General features: G+C 42.8%; 1 pseudogene; it reads left to right on the top strand.

The window, feature by feature from the left end:
* The first annotated feature begins 785 nt into the window (after positions 1–785).
* LOC133765268 (vacuolar-sorting protein SNF8-like) lies at positions 786–1969 on the top strand (annotated as a pseudogene).
* The last annotated feature ends 8349 nt before the right edge of the window (positions 1970–10318 follow it).

Raw genomic sequence — 10318 nt, 5'->3', positions numbered from 1 at the left:
GATCTACCTAAAGGATTCAAGATCTGTTTGCGAATAATTAAAGAGCAGGAAAAAGCAACTGAGTGGCCTATATCTCATTTCAATAAAAAAAGAAGCAAAACTGATTTAAGGATACTGTGCATTACAGTACAAAATGTTGAAACTGTTAAGAAAGAAGTTGATGAGAATTTAATGATAAGAACAAAGAAGATAATTTTTTTTCAGTGTATGTAGAGAAAACTTAAAACACCTAAAGTTCTTGGGATGCCATGGCTATCTACCTAGGACATACTACTGACTACCCAGTGTCTATTCTCCCTTTTAAAAACTGCATTCCCTCTACTTTGAGGGTAAGGACAGCAGAAAAAAATACTGCCCCCATTTTCAGACATGTTTCTTGAGAAGGATTGGGAGAAATGCCTTCCTTGGGTGAGAGGATTCAGGAAAAAAAAAAAAAAACAAGTTTTGAATGCATGCATATCTTTTCTCGCACACACAAAAAATGGTATCATCAACCCAAGAGTAACAATTTGGTAAGTCCAAATCTTATACAAAGCCCTGAAAATGTCTGTAATAGCAGCAATGAGCTCAGCTAAAAATTAATCATTTGCCCAATAGCTCCCAGATACCCTTGCTGCCATGGCCCGCAGTTAATAAACACAAGTCCTTGAGTAAACCTTCTGAGAAAGCTCCTTAAACACAAACAACACATCTGGAAAGCATAGCATTGTTACTTCCCCCTGCATCTTTCTAGAAGGTAGACATGCTAGCTAGAGCCCCTTAGGGATCCTGGAACAATTGTGAATATGACGTCACCTATTAATGATGAAGGAACAAGACAGGAGTCTGGATTGCTGAGCTCATACCACCAAGACTGGCTGATTCAAACCCTCATACCGTGGGAGAGTAAAACCACCCACCTTTTTGAAACTAGTGTTTTTGTTTTTGTTTTTGTTTTTTTTAAAGTCTTCTATTAGCAGTTGTTTGCAATTCCCAATTGGATGAGAGCTTTTGAAGGACTAATTGGGAGATTCTGATAGACTGTTAGGTGAAATTATGACAGACAAAGCCAAAAATCCTTTCTACTGAGACAGAAGTTAAAAGAACCTACCTGAAGAGCCGACGGTGGAGCCCAGGGGCAGGAGACCTGGGATACAGGCAGCTAGGTGGCCAGTCCAAGACAGTGTTGCCCTACCTCGGCGTGGGAGCTGGCGCCATCGCCAAGAAGCAGCTGGCCTGGGCCAAACACAAAAAACAAGGGACAGTCTTGGCAAAGGGCCTGCTGGCTCAGATGTCAAAGCAGCTGAACGTGTTCTAGACCAGCCTGGAGGAATCCGCCAGCAAGCACCAGTAAGAGTTCCGGAAGAATCCCGAGTTCCGGGTGCAGTTCCAGACGTTCGAGCCGCCACTGGGACGCATCCTAAGGCCTCTGGGAAAGGATTTTGGTCCGAGATGCTGGGTGTGGGGGGTCTTCTTTGATTAGCTGGATGTCCAGATTATCGAAGTGTGCCCGACCCGGAAGCACAGAATAGAGGTCTGCTAACTCTGGAAGAACCACGCAAACAGGTGTTAAATGCAAGTTCGCGCAGGATGTCAGCCAACAGGACCTCACCAGGGCTATCAAGAAACTCAGGTCGCTCGGCACTGGCTTCGGCTGTATCCCTGAGGGCAGCACTTACAGCACTCAGTCTGCTCCAGCTGCCCTCAACAGGGATCACTGAGCGGTGCTGCAGCTGGTAGAGAAAAATGGCGACGTGACAGGGAAATCAAAGCCAGTGTCCAACGGGGAGAAGGAGCGAGCATGGCAAGTGCTGTAATGCCTGCTGACAGAGGACTGGTCTGGCTGCACTTGCAGGCCCCAGGAGAGGCTCGCTACGGGCTGCCTGCTCTCTTCACTGACCTCCACTCCCAGGAGATTACAGCCTAGGGGGCCAGAGAAGCCGCCCCCTTGATGTGCGAAAGCTTGGATAATTTTACCTTCATGGCCTAGAAGCCAGAGCTCCCTGGCTCTGTGTTGCCGCTCACCTACCTGTCAATCAGGGGACCCCTCCCCCGGAAGTACTTCCTCTTACCCTCCTGGGGGCGGTATTATGTAAATACTTCCGCGTTTCTAAACTCATAAGCTACATGGAACACAAGTTCTCGTTTTCTTCCCGGCAGATGCAGGAAGACTGCAGCAGGGTAGGAAAATTCCTTTTTTTTTTTTTTTTTTTTTTTTTGGACAGGCAGAGTTAGTGACAGAGAGAGAGAGAGAGAGAGACAGGTCTTCCTTTACCGTTGGTTCACCCCCTAAGTGGCCGCTTCGGCCGGCGCCGTGCCAATCCGAAGCCAGGAGCCAGGTGCTTCTCCTGGTCTCCCATGGGGTGCAGGGCCTGCAAGAGGGGCAACCGGGACAGAATCCGGTGCCCCGACCGGGACTAGAACCCGGTGTGCTGGCGCCACAGGCAGAGGATTAGCCTAGTGAGCTGCGCTGCCGACCGGAAAATTCCTCTTTACAGACCCTGGCACATTCTCCGTAAACAAAGCCCTTCTGTGCCTGTGTATTTTTCTCTTTGTAAATAAAGCTTATTGAGCTGCATGTGGTGTTTGTGCCTATAATTAGAATTCTCCCCTAAGTAAAAATAAGAATCTGGGAATATTAATATAGGCCCAACTTAGTCCACAACAACCTGAGTGTGGGAGGGCACACAGCAACAGGCAGGGAGAAGAGGGAAAACCTAATGGTGAACAAATCTCTAATTGTTTGTTTAAGAAAAAAATGAAAGAAACTACCTGAGCATCTGGAACTGGTCCTCAAAATAAATCAAGTTAATTACGTTAACAAAATTTACCACAGTAATTTTTTTAAAAAAATTTGAGGGTGGGATTTGAGTGATGGTTTGACTCTTAGAATCTGCCAGCCCAGCATCAAAAGCTGTCTGTTGACATCCGACAGGCAAGACAAAAAAGAAAAACAGGTAAATTAAATTTCATCAAAACTGGCCAGCGATGTGGTGCAGCGAGTAAAGCCACCACCTGTGGCACCAGTATCCCATGTGGGTGCCCATTCAAGTCCCGGCTGCTCCTCTTCCAATCCAGCTCTATTATGGCCTGGGAAAGCAGTAGCAGATGGCCCAAGTCCTTGAGCCCCTGCACCCACGTGGTAGACCCAGAAGAAGCTCCTGGCTCCTGGCTTCAGCTGGGCGGCTCCACAGCCAACCAACAGATGGAAGACCTACTTCTGGCTCTCTCGGCCTCTCCTTTCTCTGTGTAACTCTGACTTTCAAATAAATAAATAAATCTTTACAAAAATTTTTCACCAAAACTAAAAACCTGAGTTAGCATTGTGCTGTAGCCTGTAAAGCTGCTTTCCGAAACACTGGCATCCCATATGGGCACCAGTTTGAGACTCAGCTGCTCCATTTCCATTCTAGCTCCCTGCTAATGGCCTGGGAAATGCAGAATATGATGGCCCAGATGCTTGGGCACCTGCCATCCATGTGAGAGACCTGGATGAAGCTTCTGGCTGTTAGCTTCTGCCTGGCCCAACCCTGGCCATTGCAGCTATCTGGGGAGTGAACCAATGGATGGAAGATTCCATCTGTGTGTGTGCTCCTCTCTCCCTGTGTGTGTGTGTGTGTGTGTTCCCCTGTCTCTATCTCTTTCAAATAAAATTTTTTGAAAGTACTAACTTTTATACACCAAAACACACTATCAAGAAAGCTGAAAGACAACACACAGAATGGGAGAAAATGATTGCGAAGCATATCTCTGTAAGGAATTAGTATCCAGACTATATAAAGAACCCCTACAACTCAATGAAAAGCAAACAACTTAATTCAAAAATGTACAAAGGAACATATCCATTTCTCTAAAGATACACAAATATCCAATGAGCACATGAGAAGATACTCAACATCACTGGTCATTAGGGAAATGTAAATCAAAATCATAATGAAGAGTGGATGGTTAGCCTAATGGTTACATCATCAGTTAAGAGGCCCACATCCCATATCTAAATACCTACGTTTGATTCCAAGCTCCTATATGCCAGTTCAGACCCTGGGAGGCATCAGTGATGGCTCAAGCAATGGGATTCCTGCCACACATCTGAAAAACCCACATTATGTTGCAAGCTCTTGGCACAAGCTCTGACCCAGTTCTGGCAATTGCAGGTATTTGGGGACTGAACCAGCGCCTGGGAGCTCTCCATCTCTCTCTCTCTCTCTCTCTCTCTCTCTCTCTCTCTCTCTCTCTCTCCTCTTTCTCTCCCCTCTCTCTCCCTCTGTGTGTATGTTTCTGCCACTGGAAAAAATATCCCACAAAAATATATCACTTCACACCCATTAGTATGGCTATTACCAAAAAAATAAATAAATAAATAAGATTGGTGAGGATGTAGAGAAATTGGAACATTTGTTCATTGCTGATGGAACTGGTGCTCCCCCTATGGAAAACAACCGAGGAGACACCAATCCTCAAAAAATTAAGCACACTATTTTACGCTGTGGTGTAAGGGGGTAAAGCCACCAGCTGCAGGGCTGGTATCCCATATGGAAGCCAGTTCAAGTCCCTGCTGCTCCACTGCCTGGGAAAGCAGTAGAAGATGGCCCAAATCCTTGGGCCCCTGCACTGGCGTGGGAGACCCAGAGGAAGCTCCTGGCTCTTGGCATCAGATAGGTGCAGCTCCAGCCATTGTGGCCATCTGGGGAGTGAACCAGTGGATGGAAGACCTCTCTCTCTCTCTCTCTCTCTCTCTCTCTCTCTCTCTTCTTATGCTTCTTTGTAACTCTGCCTTTCAAATAAATAAATAAATCTTTAAAACAAATTAAACACAGAACTAGCATAGGTATATAAGTCAGCAAATCTTCAAATAGAAGGCTCAAGGATTTTAACCCTCTCTTAGTTAACTCTTTGCAGACTATCAATTCCACCTGCCATGTCCCCTTAGCAATGAACGCCGAAAACTCATGCCCAGAAACTCAAGATGAGAATGTCTGAAGTGTCATCCTGGCAGGAACTTGGGGACTGGAATATTTTTTATTGGCATGGTCTATGGTATGGGGTACACTGAAAGTATAAATTATAGACTCCCTTACCTGTCATCACGTGGTCCTGGTCTGTATACTCATCATTGAGTACACTTTGGTTCTCTTGCTTTAAAAATGCTGGTCAAGGTGAAGCAAGTAGAAGAAAACCATGTTTGTTCTTGAGTTTCAAGCAATATAGGGTTCAGTTACCCTGACCTCTCAGGAGCAGCTTACCCATTGTTTTATTGTATTTGTTCCAAAAGATCAAAAACAAAGTTTAGCAATTCATTAGATTTATTGTGTTTCTTGCTTGACTTAAGCATAATTGGTTTATGCTGAGTGATCCCACTTGAAAAATCTGAAAGGCCAAACTGCATGTTTTCAGATCAACCCCATCAATTAAAATTATTTTTGTTTTGAAAATAATATATCCCAAAGAGACTGACAGCAAAAAGACCTATGAGGAAAGAATAACAAATGGCTCAAAATAGGATGAATTCACAATGACTGGTCAATTGAGGCTTCTGAATTTTTTTCAAAAGTCTACTCATTTAAAATTAGTAATTACCATATTTTGTATAGATCCTTGTTGAGACAAAAATCACGACCTATTTTAACAGACTTTATATGAAGAATTAAACTAAGTAAAAAGATTTTTAACCAGAAGAATAAAAATTCCAGAAAATTAAAGAACAATAAAATGTCATGAAACTAGCAACCTGCAGCAAGCAGCTACCATTCCTAGCATTGGGACAAAACAGAAAAGAGACTGAAACTATTAAAAATTAGATTTTGGACAAAGAGCCCCATGGAGCTTATTCTCAGACTTGTGAAAAGTTATGCTCCTGGGCTGAATGGGTGTCTCTGTGTATGGAGAAAGGAGCCAGTGGGACAGAGTTTTAGTCTTCCCAGGAGGGGACACTAACTGGTGGTTGTTGGTGTCTCTCGGGGACATTATGAAGCTAGCACTGCAAAGGTTGCAAACTGCATTCAGTTGTTTCTATAACAATGAAGAACTACTGTTGGACTGAAGAAATGAGGCCAGTGTGATGCTACAGGAACCCAAACTGTCAGCAAATAGGAAAGACTTCTTTCTCCTCCAGCCTGCCATACCCGCTAGTGTACCTATTTGTCAATCTAACAGAGTCAGCTGGCCACATAGTCCTATTTGCAGAATCCAAGTATAAAATCATGAAGCAGAACATAAAGGGTGGATTTATGCCTGAGGCACAATAGCATAAAACTGACACAATCCACCTCTTGAGACAAATCAGTATCTATCCACATTCCTTCTACATTTTGTGAATTTCCAAACAACAGAAAGAATGATAGACCTGCATTGTACATGGTAGAACTGTTCTTTAGACAAATGATGGCATTCTCATCTTCTCTCCAAAATATCCCTCTCTGTTATGTTAATTTCACTGCAAATACAGTTACAGCAGCATATAGAAGTTCTGTTATCTAAAGACTATCTTGTAAAGTTTACCTCTAACATAACTTATGTGACATTCTAAAGTATGTAAGTATGTATATGTATATATTAAAAAGAAGATACATATAGTCACTGCAATCCTCATTTCTGTAAGGTCATAAGACCCTAGTTGGTTTTTAAAATTTCTTTCTTTTCTATCCCATTCATGTTTCCTTTATCCTCAGTAAGGGTCTCATGACTCTTCCTGGCATAATGAACCACACCTTCATTTCTGAAGATTCCAAATCTTCAGGTGTCCTAGGTATTTTTAGTTTCTGTAACTTTCTATTGACTTTTACTCTTGGACAAAAAAAAAAAAAAAACTGAGAGCCAAAGAATCTCCTAGATTCCAAATACAGACTTTATTATTTTTACTTTGTAGCAAGAACCCTATTTCACATTGGAAATCAGTATCAATGCCCCCAAGTAGTAAATTAATCTTCTTAACCTGTTACTTTGATACCATGAGGATCCAAAACGACAAAGTGGCAATCTCAACTTTTAATTCAATAGAACCATTGTTTTGTCCCCTTGAGAACCAAGACTCCAAATCAGCAAAACACCAAGTTGTAAAAAAGAGAAGCAAAAGCTATACAAGCGTGTTATTGCTATAATGGTGAGAGAAACCACACCCACTTACATGCTTTGATTGTTGGACCCACATGGTGGTCCAATACTTAGGTTATGGAAGAGGCAACCTCATATATTGCTTGAAAATTAAAAGTATATCCTTATGTTGTACATAATATAGTATGTCCATTCCCTACCTTATAGAGTATTTAAACACCATTCCAACACCCAATAGGCCAGTCCACTGCAGTAGCTTTTGATGTGGAAAGCCTGGGGCTTCAGCAGAAGTCAGCTTATGAAGAGCACTGGCAGCTATGCAGACCAAGAGTTGGATCACCAGAAATGGAACTGCCCTGGAGTCGAAGGATGCCCAGGTCAGAGCCACAGATCTTATTGGCTCCAAGCTGAAAAGCCCTTCACTCAGCCCAACTTCCAAAGTGACCACTGCAGCTGAGGGGACGGCCAAGTAGGGTCAGCAACATTGCAGGCAGAACTGTAAATTTCTTGTTAGAGATGCCACCTGCCTTTACCTGGCCAGCTCTCCTCCCAGGCCAGCCAAGTAATGAAAGTCAACAGAGTGCCTTCCCCTAGGAGGTTCACACCTCCCTTAGGATATACCCCATGTGAAGAGATAGATAGGTCTGGGCCTCTTAACTTACAAGGCCTAAAGCTCACCAGATTATTATCAAGCCCCTTCTGTCAGGTTCTATTTGCCTCTCAATCAGAGAACTTAGTCGTAGTTGTGGTTTAGACAGCAACTCCCTTTGGTTCTCTATTAATAACTCTGTCTTTTGTTCTGGACCCTATCTAGCCCATCTGTGGCCTCATTCCTTTGTAATCATAGCCTCTACTCTAACATCGATGGCTCTACTCCCAACCTGTGTGTATTGATGGTCCTCTCCCTCACATAATGTTGTATGATTTTTCAGAATTTTTCTACAGACAGACCTCTCTACCTGCAAAAGATGAGTGGCCTTTCTCCCAGTCTTGGTTGAGATCAGATTTAAACCACATCCATCAATCAGTCTTCATAAGGTACCAGAGAGCCGCCCCCCCCATCATTTCCTCTCCTCCATGAAATCTTCTCATTACCTGGTTAATGGCTCTCTTAGGGTAATTGTTTGCTATTCTCACCCTGTCTTTTATACTACTGTGTTTGCTTAAATGTTTACAGGAGTTGATAATGGAATGAACCAAGGCCTTCAGCAACCAGGCGGTCAACCAAATTCTGCAACAGCGATATACTCGGCTCCCCACCCAGGAGTCAGCGGCTTGAGACATCACCCCAGGCCAGTGAAGAGTACCTCGTCACCCCATGTCAGCAGGATGTAGCTCTAAAGACAAATAATCATCTCTCTACCCCTCCAGGACTTTTGGAACTAAAGTAATCCCATACAACTCCTGCTTTATTAAAAAAAAAAAGGGGGGGGGGGCGGGAATGTTAGTAAAATGGCATAGTCTTATCTATGGTGCAATCTACACCCTGACACCATCCTAGGCTCTAACTCCCACTGCCATTGCTGGAAGCCAGGTGACCACATGGCCCAACCACCGGTGTCGGCCCCACCCCCATCCTAATGGGATTCACTGTTCCTCCTTCCCTGCCTGCCCCTCCTTCAAAGTTTTAAAAAGACCTATTCCTGAACACGTGGCTCTTTCTTTTTCTCCATCTCTTGTCTCTGTCTCTCTTACACTCTCCTTCTCCCTCTTTTTCCTTCTTTGCCCCTTCCCTCCAGTCTGTCAGGTTTCCCCCAATAAACTCTTCCCCTTAAAAAAAAAAAAAAAAAAAAAAAAAAAAAAACACCATTCCAATATTGCTTCAGATTTATACTCTAAAGGGGCATAAAAATTAAAGAATTTGCTATCCTCCCAGGTCCTAGAGACATGTGGCATGGCATGCCAAGCAAGGGACCAAATCTCCTAAGTATTGTTCTGTATAAAGCAAGTACCTTTGTTGAGGGTCATGATGAAATATAACATGGGGATTCCATGGATGTATTTCATTGTCACTAGGTCATACTCATGGCATGACAAATGGGGAATTTATGTAAGGAATAAATTGTATAACATTGATGTACCTACTCGCCTAGGCTAGGTATTCACAGTTTTTTTCTGGGGATATTGAGGAATCAGTAAAATACAATTTATTTCAAAAATTATAACATAATATTGCATCCTACATGATAAAATCACAATCTTTTCAACTTGTTATCTCCCAGTTGGAATCATATCGACTTCAATAACAATTTCACCTTTGTTTTAGGTCCACCAATCTTGGTAATAGGATAGGATAATGATCAATCAATTTCAATGGCATGTGCCCATTGACAAATTTCATTTTCTATGAAATTAGTTAATCAGAAGAGTATTAAGTAAAAGAGTTTGAAAATAACACTGATATTAATATATAATATCATGTTCATAACATTATGTGCTGGGAAGACAAATCCATACTCAGAAAGCAGGTGCACTTTAGTGAAGTCAAGTATAACCCATTCATGGTGAGTGAGCTATCAGGCTGATCTGATCTGGAAATGATGGCATGTCAGGGGCTCAGTGTCAATCTCTGCTTTTAACAGGGTAAGTTCTCAATAACAATAGTAGCATCAGAGAAGAGAAATCCATGTTGCTAAGCCCATGAATAAACTCTCTCCTTGCCACCAGGGTCTTTTTGTACATATTTATCATACAAACACTGGAGTGGCTAGGATAGATGCCAACAGATATCCACATAATGTATCATTTTTTTTTCACCATTAAAGTTCTTCTCTGCAGTTGATGCTCTTTGATTAGCATTCACATGAGACACAAATATGTTCATGCTCTGTATCTGTTCTGAAAGATCTAACCACAAAATTCTTCAGATCTCCTTGTCATCAACCATCCATTCTGTTCTTTCAGAGTCTCTGACACCCAGTCAAACTATTAGGAACTGCCCAGGGGAAAGTGTAGATCATTAATTCTGGTCATTTCTCATTGACACAGAGGGAGAGAGAGACAGAGGTCTTATATCCACTAGTTCACTTCTCAAATGGCCACAACAGTCATACTGAACCAGACCAAAACAAGGAGGCAGGAACTCCATTAAGGTCTACCATGTGGATGGACAAAGGGCCCAGTACTTGGCCTATCTTCTCTACTTTGCCAGATGTATTAGAAGAGAGCTAGACCAAAAGCAGAGCAGCAAGAACTTGAGCAGGTATTCTGATACAGGACAGCCAGCATTTGAGGCAGTGGTTTAACCTGCTGCACCACAATGCTGGTCCCTGCAATCTTGCATTACTAT

The sequence above is a fragment of the Lepus europaeus genome, chromosome 8 (genome assembly GCF_033115175.1).
Source record: "Lepus europaeus isolate LE1 chromosome 8, mLepTim1.pri, whole genome shotgun sequence".
NCBI lineage: Eukaryota > Metazoa > Chordata > Mammalia > Lagomorpha > Leporidae > Lepus > Lepus europaeus.
The sequence above is the reverse complement of the archived record's forward strand: the minus strand, read 5'-3'. Positions and strand labels throughout refer to the sequence as shown.